Raw genomic sequence first — 12,848 nt, forward strand, 5'->3', positions numbered from 1 at the left:
ATAAACGACTCCTGTATTTTGCTCATGGCACAAGGCAGGCGTTGGAACATTCTCACAGTTTGAATAATAAGCTAATTAAGCAATTTTACATGTGCTTTTTTCTCTGTAGAATTTCACAGCAGAATTACATTTAGTAAAATTGCTGAAGAGACTTTTACAGCAATCCAACAAGATTTCACAAGTTCTGCAGCAGCAAATCTGCACCAAAACATGTGTTGATATAGATTTTGTTGTTTCTTTCCTTGTAAAAAACAGTTGCTCATGTAATTGAGGGTGCGTGTAGAGCAGGGGTGGGCAATTAATTTTCCCATGGGGCCACATGAGAAATTGGAATGGTTTTAGAGGGCCAGACCAACATACGAAGGCTCCATGCACATTGCCTTAATGGGGCCGTATTCCAGCCGCCCGATTTGCAGCCAGAATACGGCCGCCATTGAAAATGAATGGCGCTGTAATACGGCGCGGTGAACACCCGGTGTTTCACCCCGTTTTACGGCGCAGCCCCCGTGTCTGCCAATGGAGAGGGGAGCGGTAAGGAGCACTCCCATCTCCACTCAGAAGTTACAGTGGCATCACTTAGGGCTCATGTCCACGGGGAAAAGAAGAATTAAAATCCGCAGCGGATTTTAACTCTTCTCCCGCGCGCGGATCCGCACCCCATAGGGATGCATTGACCACCCGCGGGTAGATAAATACCCGCGGATCGTCAATAAAAGTGATTTAAAAAAAAATGGAGCATGAAAAAATCTGGACCATGCTCCATTTTCATGCGGGTCTCCCGCGGGGACGGCTCCCGCGGGCTTCTATTGAAGCCTATGGAAGCCGTCCGGATCCGCGGGACACAAAAATCACATTTTACTTACCCGCTCCGGTTCTTCTCTTCGGCGCCGCGCCATCCTCTCTCAGCCGCGGCCGGATCATTTTGCTTCGGCCCGGCGCATGCGCGGGGCACGTCACCGACGTCATCGTGCACATCCGCCGAGCCGAAGAATGAAGATCCGGCCGCGACGAGAGAAGATGACGCCGCCGCGAAGAGAAGAAATGGAGCGGATGGGAGGTGAGTTTATTGTGATTTATTTGTATTTTCAGCGCTCATGTCCACGGGGCAGGAGGGACCCGCTGCAGATTCTACATGTAGAATCCGTAGCGGGCCCGATTTTCCCCGTGGACATGGGCACCGGACTCATTGGTGAGTCACCAGGACACTCTTTGCGGGCCGGTCCGAGCTATTCAGCGGGCCGGATGTGGCCCGCGGGCCGTGCTTTGCCCAGGTCTGGTATAGAGGGACCCGAGCAGCGTTGCCATGTGATCACCAATTTTGGGTGAATAAATGTTGTTTGTTTTTTTTCATTTGAGGATTCTGCTGCAGATTCATGGCTAATCCACCAAAATACAGCGAAAAACTGCCTGCTATTGATTTCAATAGGAAGTCAGCATGGTAGTTTCCACACCGCTGAATTTTATAGCGTGGATTTGAAATGACTCCTCACTTCGTGATACAGATTCCAAATAGACTATCCATTGTAATAGTGGAGGCCAACGTTTGCGGCAAAAAAATATATATGCATGGATTTCTGAAGCAAATTTTTCCTCGAAATCTCAGTCAGATTTTTCTGCCTCTGATTTCGATGTGTGAATTTACCATAAAGGTGAGCAGCACTGTAGAGGTACAAACCACAGCATACTGCTTCACTTATGGTACACTATGAAAGGTGTCCGAATTAAAGGAAATATAAATTGTAGAGCTTCACTCTGTAATAGTATACCTTACCAATTTTTAAAAACTTTATTTTAGTTTCAATTCTTGCAAGAAAAGACTTAAAGGAGATGTCCCGAGGCAGCAAGTGGGTCTATACACTTCTGTATGGCCATAATAATGCACTTTGTAATGTACATTGTGCATTAATTATGAGCCATACAGAAGTTATAAAAAGTTTTATACTTACCTGCTCCGTTGCTGGCGTCCTCGTCTCCATGGTGCCGACTAATTTTCGCCCTCCGATGGCCAAATTAGCCGCGCTTGCGCAGTCCGGGTCTTCTCCTCTTCTCTATGGGGCTCCGTGTAGCTCCGTGTAGCTCCGCCCCGTCACGTGCCGATTCCAGCCAATCAGGAGGCTGGAATCGGCAGTGGACCGCACAGAAGAGCTGCGGTCCACGAAGACAGAGGATCCCGGCGGCCATCTTCAGCAGGTGAGTATGAAGACGCCGGACCGCCGGGATTCAGGTAAGCGCTGTGCGGGTGGTTTTTTTAACCCCTGCATTGGGGTTGTCTCGCGCCGAACGGGGGGGGGGGTTTAAAAAAAAAAAAACCCGTTTCGGCGCGGGACATCTCCTTTAAAAAAAATATGGCTATTGTAATGGATCTCGTGGCTTTCAATGACTGTTCTGCAGAAAGTCTGTCCACAGGGTTGCGAAATTCCGCAGTGGATCTCCACCGCGGGAGCCACCGCCTGGGAGAAGGGGCCAGCAGATGAATCTCTGCAGTGAGCCTATCTGACAGATAGGCTCACTGCGGAGAATCGCGGCAATTCGTAGCATGCTGCAAATTGCCGGGTGCGAGCGGAGAATCACAATGATACTCCGCTCGTGGACAGGGCGGGGGTGTTCACTGCATTCCCCGCGACCGGATAATCGCCACAGGGAACGCAGGGGGGAAAAAAAATAAAAAAATTAAAAAAATAAAACAATCGCCCGTGGACAGGAGCCCTTAATTTAATTATTTACTTGGTTTCTGGCTTACAAGAAATACTTGGATACAGCATTTTGGCTCTGTTGATGATTAGAATTCATCTACTCTGGCAAAACCTTTGTCCTCCTAGTCATGCAAGAAGGGGAAAGAAAACCAAAGCACTGAAGAGAATGTGATCTTATGTCGGATCACCACTTGTCCTTCCTTTGACCACTTTGGCTAGGTAATTACGCTGCACTTTCTCCCCCCCCCCCCCCCCCCATTTTATTTTTTTCTCTCCACCCCCCCTCCCTTTAAAACATCATAACTCCTTTATTTATCCACCAATGTAGCTGTATAGGGGCTTGTTTTTTTGCAGGACAAGTTGCATTTTTCAATTGTACTATTTAATGTACCACATAATGTACTGAAGAACATTTAAAAAAATTCTAAGTGGAGTAAAATGGGGGGGGGGGGGGGGGGGGGGAGACATTCCGCCATCTTTCAGTGCATCTTGTTTCTACGACGCGCAAACTGCAACAAAAATGACATGATAACTTTATTCTATGGGTCAGTACAATTACTATAATACTAAACTTGTATAGGTTTTTTTTGCTGTACTATTTTTTTTTTTAAAGACATTTAATTTTTTAAAATTATTTTCAGCCGCCATCTTCTGTGCGCAATAACTTTTTTATTTTTGCGTCAACGTAATTGTGCTAGGGCTCATTCTTAGCGAGACATTTATTAGGCACCCACAGAGAACAATAGGGCTTCATCATGTGTAATAATAGGATAGAAGGTACTGCATTCTTTTTTTTGCGTGTATTGCACGCAATGAATATACGCAAGTATGAATGGATCAATGAAAATCAATGTACTTTCATGGACTCCATTCACTGTGTATTATGCAGTCATAATACGCAATAAAATTAAGCTCATGTGAGCCTACCCTTTCTTATGGATTCAGAGTCTAGGTCTAGAGAAATCACATTACAGTGGTTTGGGTGATCTTATGCCTATAGCCAGGAATTGTGTTAGAAAGTAAAGTCAAATGTCCTCCATCACTAAAATACTGAATCCCCATCTGAGTCAAGATGCTGCCCCGTGTGGAGGAATTTCAAATCACTCTATATAGCAAAGCTACAATCCCTCGCTCATCTAGACCCTACCAACATCCTTCAAAAACTACTGCCGGCGGAGAACTCCTTTTTAGAGATAGCCCAAATGACTGGCACATTTAGAGTATTTCTCAACATACACAAATCCACTAGACCATCTACACCTTTTGAAAAGGCTTGGTTGGAAAACAAAGCCTCCCAAAAGAGAATTTCCTCTCTACGTAAAAACTTTATCTCCCCGCACCAGCCTTACAAACCAGCCTTCCTCACTTCGTGGGAGAAGGAGGCCGCCTGCACACGAGCGGAAATCCCGCCGCGGGATTTCCCGCGGGATTTCCGCCGCTGACAGTTTGCATAGGAGTGCATTACAATACGCACTCCTATGCAGACGGCCGCGGTTTGGCCGCGCGGCAAACAAACTGCGGCATGTCCTAATTTTCTGCGGGGCACGCACTCACCCGGCCGCCGGCTCCGGTCTGCGCGGCAGCCGGCACATGAAAGAGCCGGGGCCGCCAGGCGCGGGTGAGTACGCGCTCGTCCCTGCAGGCGCTCGGGTCGGATCGCGCGGCGAGAATTCTCGCTGCCGGATCCGACCCGCTCGTCTGCAGGCGACCGGAGTTGGGTATTCATCTAACAGCAGAGGAGACTAAATCGATCCTAAATACCTCATTTGGTCTAACCCCTTGCGTCATAGCCCAGGAGGCACACTATTAACTGCTTGTAAGGTGGTATCGGACCCCACAATGGTTATTTGAACATAAACTCTCCACCCAAGAAACTTGCTGGAGATGTAAGAACGATGTGGGGACGTACCTACACATTTGGTGGTCATGCCCGGTTCTGACTCCCTTCTGTAGGGGCGTGGATAAAATCATCCAGAAGATTGCACCAAATATTTTCATCTCCTCTGACTTAGTCCTACTATGGAGACCGCATAAGCATTTCCATCCTATAAGAAATAAATTGATTGCTCTGCTTCTGGATACAGCTAAATCCCTAATCCCCCGCCTTTGGCTACAAAATGTACCTCCAACGTTGGGTCAATGGAGAGAGAGAGTTGACAACCTATACTCATTGGAAGAATTACACAGCTGGTCGAATAACACCTATGACAAGTTTATTGTAACCTGGGCGCCATGGCGTGAGGTGCGGCTCATAACGGTGTGGGACTAATGAGACGAGGTACACCCGCTCCCCCCCTTCCCTGCTTTTAGGTCCTCCACAGCATATTTTGCCCTCTTCCCCTTTCCCTCCCCCTCTCCCCCCCCCCTTTTTTCCCCTTCCCTCACACCCCACAGATGTTGACTTTTGAGTTTATCTATGCCATTTGTCTGGTAAGAGAGAGAAAATAGAGAAGCATTTGATCTACGGCTTCATACCTAGACTCCTCTAGTACAGCTGCAGATGATGTAATACAACGCCTACCGCAGACTGAGTAGTTGAGTAGGAGGTAGTCGGTATTGGCGCATTTGTACTCTCTTCACCAATGAGTGTTTGTTACATGTTGTGTCGCTTGTTACCCCTGTACAATTGCAAAAACTTTAATAAAAATCTGATTTGAAAAAAAAAAAAAAAGAAAGTAAAGTCAACCACTTGTGACCTGAAATATGACAGCCCTTAGAAAACCCACACTCCAGTTTTGTGATGACATCTTGATCACAGTACAAGTGGCACCTTAAAGGGGTTGTCCCGCGCCGAAACGGGTTTTTTTTTTTTAATTGCCCCCCCCCCCCCCCCCCGTTCGGCGCGAGACAAACCCGATGCACTGGTTAAACAAGAAAACCGCACAGTGCTTACCTGAATCCCCGCGCTCCGGTGACTTCTTACTTACCTGCTGAAGATGGCCGCCGGGATCTTCTCCCTCGGTGGACCGCAGGGCTTCTGTGCGGTCCATTGCCGATTCCAGCCTCCTGATTGGCTGGAATCGGCACGTGACGGAGCGGAGCTACAAGGAGCCGCTCTCCGGCACGAGCGGCCCCATTCACAAAAGGAGAAGACCGTACTGCGCATGCGCGTCTAATCTGGCGATTAGACGCTGAAAATTAGACGGCACCATGGAGACGAGGACGCTAGCAACGGAACAGGTAAGTGAATAACTTCTGATAACTTCTGTATGGCTCATAATTAATGCACAATGTACATTACAAAGTGCATTAATATGGCCATACAGAAGTGTATAGACCCACTTGCTTTCGCGGGACAACCCCTTTAAGCTAAAGAGGACATTGCCATTACAAACTAGCCCTATCCCTAATTTACCGCCTCAAATTGCATCAGCTACTCAGTTATTCTGAAAACCAGAAATACAGGTTCCACGGACAAATCACATGTCTCATTTCACAGGGAGAGGCCATGGGGGAAGGAGTGGAATATGAGACCAGAAGGCTCCTAGAAACTTGTTAGGTAACACTGTTTATAGTGGCAGCAAGGAGAAAAGTCACAAGGGGTGGACAAACATCAACTAATAATCAAAGATGACATCACACAAACAGCCAGTACTCCCTGCATAAATACAGGCGGATATATGCAGAGAGATTACAATGATTGGTAATTAAAGGTGACAAATGTAGGGAAATACAGGCGGATATATGCAGAGAGATTACGATTGGTAATTAGAGGTGACGAATGTAGAGAAATACAGACAGCAACTCTGCCTATAATATTTAGGAGCCACAGGTGAGCAGCTCCAATCATTTCACTCATTATTCCTTCAAACTTGTTCTACACATGAGGTGCTTCTAAGAACGTACAGAAAGCGAATGACCCGAGTCTACTCTCCTATACAGAGAGAGGAGCCAAAGTAACTAAAGAAACAAAAACTATTGAGGTCAGTGCCAAAAAGGAAAAAACAGCTATAGTAAGAAAACACAGTGACAAAGTAGGTTTTTGCTATAAGGACACATTCAGACATGGCATCCGTGTCAGAATAGATTCAGATTCTAATGCCCTTGCTTTTTGTAATGTCCTGCCTGACGGGTTTTTATGCTGCGCCTCTTTATAGACATTAATGACTCAGGAAGGCTATGCATATAAAAAACAGAAATACAGTTTTTATAGGGACGCTAAACAAAGTCAGCAGGTGATAAAAGTGAAGCTCGCCGCCAGAGGGCCAGGCTAGTTTTGACCTTAATGAACTTAAAGGGGTTGTCCCGCGAAAGCAAGTGGGGTTATACACTTCTGTATGGCCATATTAATGCACTTTGTAATATACATTGTGCATTAATTATTAGCCATACAGAAGTTATTCACTTACCTGTTCCGTTGCTAGCGTCCTCGTCTCCATGGTGCCGTCTAATTTCAGCGTCTAATCGCCCGATTAGACGCGCTTGCGCAGTCCGGTCTTCTCCCTGTTGAATGGGGCCGCTTGTGCCGGAGAGCTGGTTCACGTAGCTCCGCCCCGTCACGTGTGCCGATTCCAGCCAATCAGGAGGCTGGAATCGGCAATGGACCGCACAGAGCCCACGGTGCACCATGGGAGAAGACCCGCGGTGCATCGTGGGTGAAGATCCCGGCGGCCATCTTGCTAAGGTAAGGAAGAAGTCGCCGCAGCGCGGGGATTCGGGTAAGTACTAAACGGTTTTTTTTTTTAACCCATGCATTGGGTTTGTCTCGCGCCGAACGGGGGGCCTATTGGAAAAAAAAAAAAACCCGTTTCAGCGCGGGACAACCCCTTTAACCCCTTGAGTGGCAGGTTTCCTACCACCCTGTCGTGCCCACAAGGGCAGGTTTTTTAAAATGGTCTAATCATTGAATTTCAACTAGTTTTGCAGTTGCGTCTCAAGAGCCATAACTTTTTCATTTTTCCATTGACATATGAGGGCTTGTTTTTTGCAGGACAAGTTGTGATTTTTTAAACAGGGGGGAGGAAAAAAAGAAATGGAGAAAAAAGAAAAAAAGGGGCCATGTCATTAAGGGGTTTTAATAATGTATTAACTTCCTTCTCTGGGTCATTACGACGCATGGATACCACATGTGTGATTGTATTTTTGATTTTTTACAAAGTAAAGGGAGACAAGTGTTTTTTTTATTTTTTTAATAATTTTTTTTTTTTTTTTTTTTTTAATTTTTTTTTTTTGTCCCTTTAGGGGACTTCCACAGGGATCCATCAGGACCCCTGATCACATTCCGGGGGTCCGATGGTGACAGCCCTTTACATGCTGCAGTGACAACCCTTTACATGCTGCAGTCACATAGACTGCAGCATGTAAAGGGTTAACACAGCAGAGATCGGAGGTTTTCTCTGATCTCTGCTGTAGGAGCTGGTACCTAGCTGTCCTCTGACAGACAAGCACCAAGCTCTCCCTGCCACAGAGACCATTGGCTTGTTTCTGACAAGCCGATGGTCTCTATGGCAACTTGAAACAAAGCAGGACATTGCCGACATGTCGGCAATATCTTCTGCTTGTTTTTCAAAGCCCTTGCACTGCTCTGTGTGGGTCTGTGCAGGCAGAGCACAATGTCACAGCTTGTGGCACTGTGCTCTGCAGCTCCCATAGTGATACATAGCCCGGAAATCTTCCGGGCTATGTTGCTATGAGCAGTGGAGCTCGTCCCCGGAAATTTTCCGGGCGTGCCACTCAAGGGGTTAAATGGTCACTAATTTTTCAAACAACATGTGCTTATATGATATCTGTGTGGGAACCAGCAAAATGGCCAATTTATTTGATTTACCTAAAATTACATTTACATGTGGTAAAGAAAAGTGAGGTGATCTGTGTTACCAGAGATGACACTAGGGCAAAACAGGAAGAGTAGACGTGTGAGGAGTCATACTGATCACTAGAGTTTATGGGAGGAGAAAAAGAAAAAGAGACGCAAAGATGCAGCCTAAAGTTAGTAGTGAGCGATTGCTTACTGCGTTTTAGCCACTTAAATCACATCTACACTTCTCAGTACTTCGCTAGTGTCCACTCTAATTAGGTTATTTCTATGCACATGCAGCAGAGAGTATCCTTCAAAATCGTTCAAATTCCAGCGGGAGTGTGAACGATAATCATCCCGTGTAAATGCATGCAGCAACTGAATGAGACTTGTTCAGTTGTTCAATTTACACAGCAATTTTTCACTTCTGAATGACCGTTTACTGTGAGTGGAGTTAGGCCGGGGGAGACCACTCACTGGCCGCTCCACCTCCATTCTGGCAGCACTGTGAGCAATGCCAGTGATACTCGCTCCTATGTAACAGCACAGCAGCGAGCATCATTGGAACGAGTATTCCATTACTGGAAGGAGTTAATGCTAATAATGAATTGAGGCTTGGAACAAAAAAGTCTGAGATGCTATAGGGCAGGGTTCCCCAACTCCATTCCACAGGGACCACCAACAGGTCATGTTTTCAGGATATCCTATGGTAAGAACACCTGTGGCAATGTCCAAGGCACTGATAATAATTGCATCACTTGTGCAACACTGAGGAAATCCTGAAAACCTGACCTGTTGGTGGTCCCTGAGGACTGGAGTTGGGGAACACTGCTATAGGGTGTTAAAAGGATGAAAATGGTGAGTTGGTTAAAAATAACGTTGAAAAGGCCGAACTTTCAAATTCCTATTTTTCGGTTTTCTCTTAGGAAGTAAATGTAACATCAACGGATCTTCTCTGTGCTATTGGGGGAATAAAACAATGCAGGCCATCTATAAGCAGAGAGATGGTAAGGGAACACTTAGGCCTCATGTACACTTGCATGCACGGATTCCACTGCTGAATCCTGCAGTGGAATCAGTGCGTGCCTGTGGCCATGGGGAGGGAAAGGTCATTTTTCTTACCTGCCTTTAATTCACTGCTGTAAAGTCAGTAAGCCACATTTCCATCTTTTTTTTCCCACACACTCATTTACATCTGTACTGCAGAAAATGTACTTATATCTGGCGTCTTATCTATGCTATATATCTATCCGCTCCACAGCCCTGTTTTAATTAATGTAGAGCACCTAAAAACTGTACATTACAATTGATATCCAAGATTCTCCACACTAAACTAGAATTACAGCACATTTTACACAATAAGTTACTACATGAAATGAGCACATGATATTAGGCATAAACTGTGTAACACCAATATTAGAAGTGACATGGGAGTGGGGCTCAAGAACTTTAAATGATTTATATGGATGACACCTCTATGCATCGGCGACCTTTAGGCCTCATGTCCACGGGGAAAAGAAGATTTTAAATCTGCAGCGGATCACCCGCACGCAGATCCGCACCCTATAAGGATGCATTGACCACCCGCGGGTAGATAAATACCTGCGGATGGTGAATAAAAGTAAATTTTAAAAATCCTGGAGCATGAAAAAAAAATGGACATGCTCCATTTAGGTGCGGGTCTCCCGCGGGGACGGCTCCCACAGGCTTCTATTGAAGTCTATGATGAAGCGTCCAGATCCGCAGGAGACCCGCGCCTGAATTAAACCCACCTGCTCCGGGCTATGCAGGTCTTCCTTCCTTCGTGGCAGGATCTTCTTTCTTCAGCCCGGCGGATGTTCCCGGCGCATGCGCGCGGCACGCAGCCGGCGTGCCGAGCACATCCGCCGGGCCGAAGAAAGAAGATCCGGCCGCGAAGGAAGGAAGACACGCATGGTCCGCTGCAGGTAAGTTTATTCTGATTTAATGCCTCATGTCCGTGGGGCAGGAGGGACCCGCTACGGATTCTCCATGGAGAATCTGTAGCGGGCCTGATTTTCCCCGTGGACATGAGGCCTTAGGGCCCTACTTTTTCTACTGGACCACTCCACCCCCTCCGCCCACCCACCCACCCCCAACGTGAGAGTGAGACCTTTGTGACAGAATAAGGAAGTCACAAAATGTACACTAAAACTTAAATATTAATGCTATAAATAAAATTGTTACATAATGGCCGTTAAAAAAAACAAAACAACAAAAAAAACAGTAATTCAGCTCTAAGTGCGTGGAAACCCTTACAAGCAAAGAAAGCAGCCCTCCCCTTTGAGGACATTTCCCAACTGCGGGATCCACTAGATACCAAAGTGGATGCAGCGATGAAAAAGGCCTGGGAGATGGCGGCCCTGACCGTTAAAGCTAACATCACGGCCACATCTGTGGCAAGGTCTATGACGGTCTGGTTGGACCAACTTCAGACGCTGATCTCTCAGAGGGGCTCTAGGGAAGACATCTCCAACAGCCTTCCCCTCCTACAACAAGCAACCGGCTTTCTGGCAGACGCCTCTATGGAGTCGGTGAGGTTCGGGGCCCGTTCAGCAGCCCTCTCTAACACAGCCAGGCGGGCCGTCTGGGTTAAGGCCTGGGCAGGGGATAACGCATCAAAGAACAGGCTCTGTTCCCTGCCCTTCCAGGGACATAGAATCTTTGGGCCTTCCTTGGATACCCTCCTGGAGAAGGCATCAGATAAAAGCCAGGGACTACCAATGGAGAAGTCCTTCAAGCGGCCTTCCTCCTCCTACCCTCCATCCTTTATTCCCTCTAGAACATACAAGGGAAAAGGGAAAACTGGACGCTGGTCCTATCCCAAAGGTTAAAAGGGTGAGAATCCGCCCGCCAAGACCCTGCAAGTAGGGGGTAGGCTGATGGGGTTCGCCCTTAAATGGAATGAGGTGACCTCCAATCCCTGGGCCTTACGCCTAGTCTCGGAAGGCTATAAAATCGAAGTTTCCTCCTCTCCTCCCCGGAGGTTCGCGGTCACCCCCTGCCAGTCCCCCTCGTCAGCTCAGGCCCTCCAGTTGGGGGTGCAGGAGCTGTTGTCCCTAGGGGCCATCACTCGGGTTCCCACAGAAGAACGGTTCAAGGGGTGCTACTTCCCCATGTTTCTCGTTAAAAAACCCAAGGGGTCTTATAGAACCATCATTAATTTGAAACTCCTAAATAAATCTATCTCATATCAAAGGTTTAAAATGGAATCGGTGCGGTTAGCAATCCCCTTAATCGCAGCATATAGCGTCATGGCCACTGTGGAATTAAAGGACTCCTACTACCATGTCCCTATACACACAGATTTCCAGCAGTTTCTGCGATTTGCCCTGGTGATTGATGGGTCAGTCTCTCACTTCCAGTTTACGTGCCTGCTGTTCGGGATTTCCTCCACACCCCGGGTGTTCTCCAAACTGGTGTTAGAGATGGTGGCGGCACTAAGGACTAACAAGGAGTTGATCGTCCCGTACCTCGATGATTTCCTGATCATAGCAGGATCAACCTCAGAACTCCGGTTCCAGGTCAATCTCACACTCCGTCTGTTCGAATCACTGGGCTGGATCATCAACACCGTTAAATCTAGTCTCCTGCCCGAACAAAAGAAAAAATTCCTGGGAGTGATTCTGGATTCACACCGCCAGTGTTCATCCCTTCCCCTAGAAAGGCAAAAAGCGATCCAGGACGAGTGTTGGACACTTTCTCTCGCCACTAAAGTCTCCCTTAGGAGAGGCATGAGGGTCCTCGGCCTCATGACATCCTGCATCGGGGTAGTCCATTGGGCCCAATTACATTGTAGAACCCTCCAGGACTTCATCCTAAGCAACTGGGATAAATCACCCGCTTCCCTGGATCAGATAGTCGTCCTTTCCCACAAGATAAAGTCCTCCTTGGAGTGGTGGATGTCCATTACCAACCTTGCCAGAGCCACGGTTTGGTACTCCGCATCCCCAGTATCCATCTTTACCGACGCGAGTGCAACTGGCTGGGCGGCCCACTTAGGCCATCATTACGTCCAAGGGGGCTGGAACCGGGAGGAAGCTACTCAGTCCTCCAACTACAAAGAACTTTGCGCTGTCTGGAAGGCCATTCAGGGCCTCGAGGCAGAGATCAGGGGTAGACACATTAAGATCTTTTTGGATAATGTAACAACTGCGTCCCTCATTCGCCACCAGGGATCCACGCGGAAACCCCGACTCCAAGACCTGGCGGTGAAAGTTCTCGGGTGGATAGAGCAGCGGACACCTTCCGTCACAGCGTTCCACGTAAGGGGCCCAGGGAACTCCATGGCAGACCATCTCAGCCGCAGGAAGATAGATCCGGGGGAGTGGACTCTACATCCACACGCATTCCAGCTAATTATAGAAAGATGGGGGACACCAAAGGTGGACTTGCTCGCC

The 12,848-nt window shown here is 47.5% G+C and overlaps 1 protein-coding gene across 4 annotated transcripts in view; it reads right to left on the bottom strand.

The window, feature by feature from the left end:
* The window catches only part of SPTBN2 (spectrin beta, non-erythrocytic 2), a 206,739-nt gene that overhangs the window by 108,426 nt on the left and 85,465 nt on the right, over positions 1–12,848 (bottom strand). The window lies entirely within an intron of this gene.

The sequence above is a fragment of the Eleutherodactylus coqui genome, chromosome 11, assembly GCF_035609145.1.
Source record: "Eleutherodactylus coqui strain aEleCoq1 chromosome 11, aEleCoq1.hap1, whole genome shotgun sequence".
Lineage (NCBI taxonomy): Eukaryota > Metazoa > Chordata > Amphibia > Anura > Eleutherodactylidae > Eleutherodactylus > Eleutherodactylus coqui.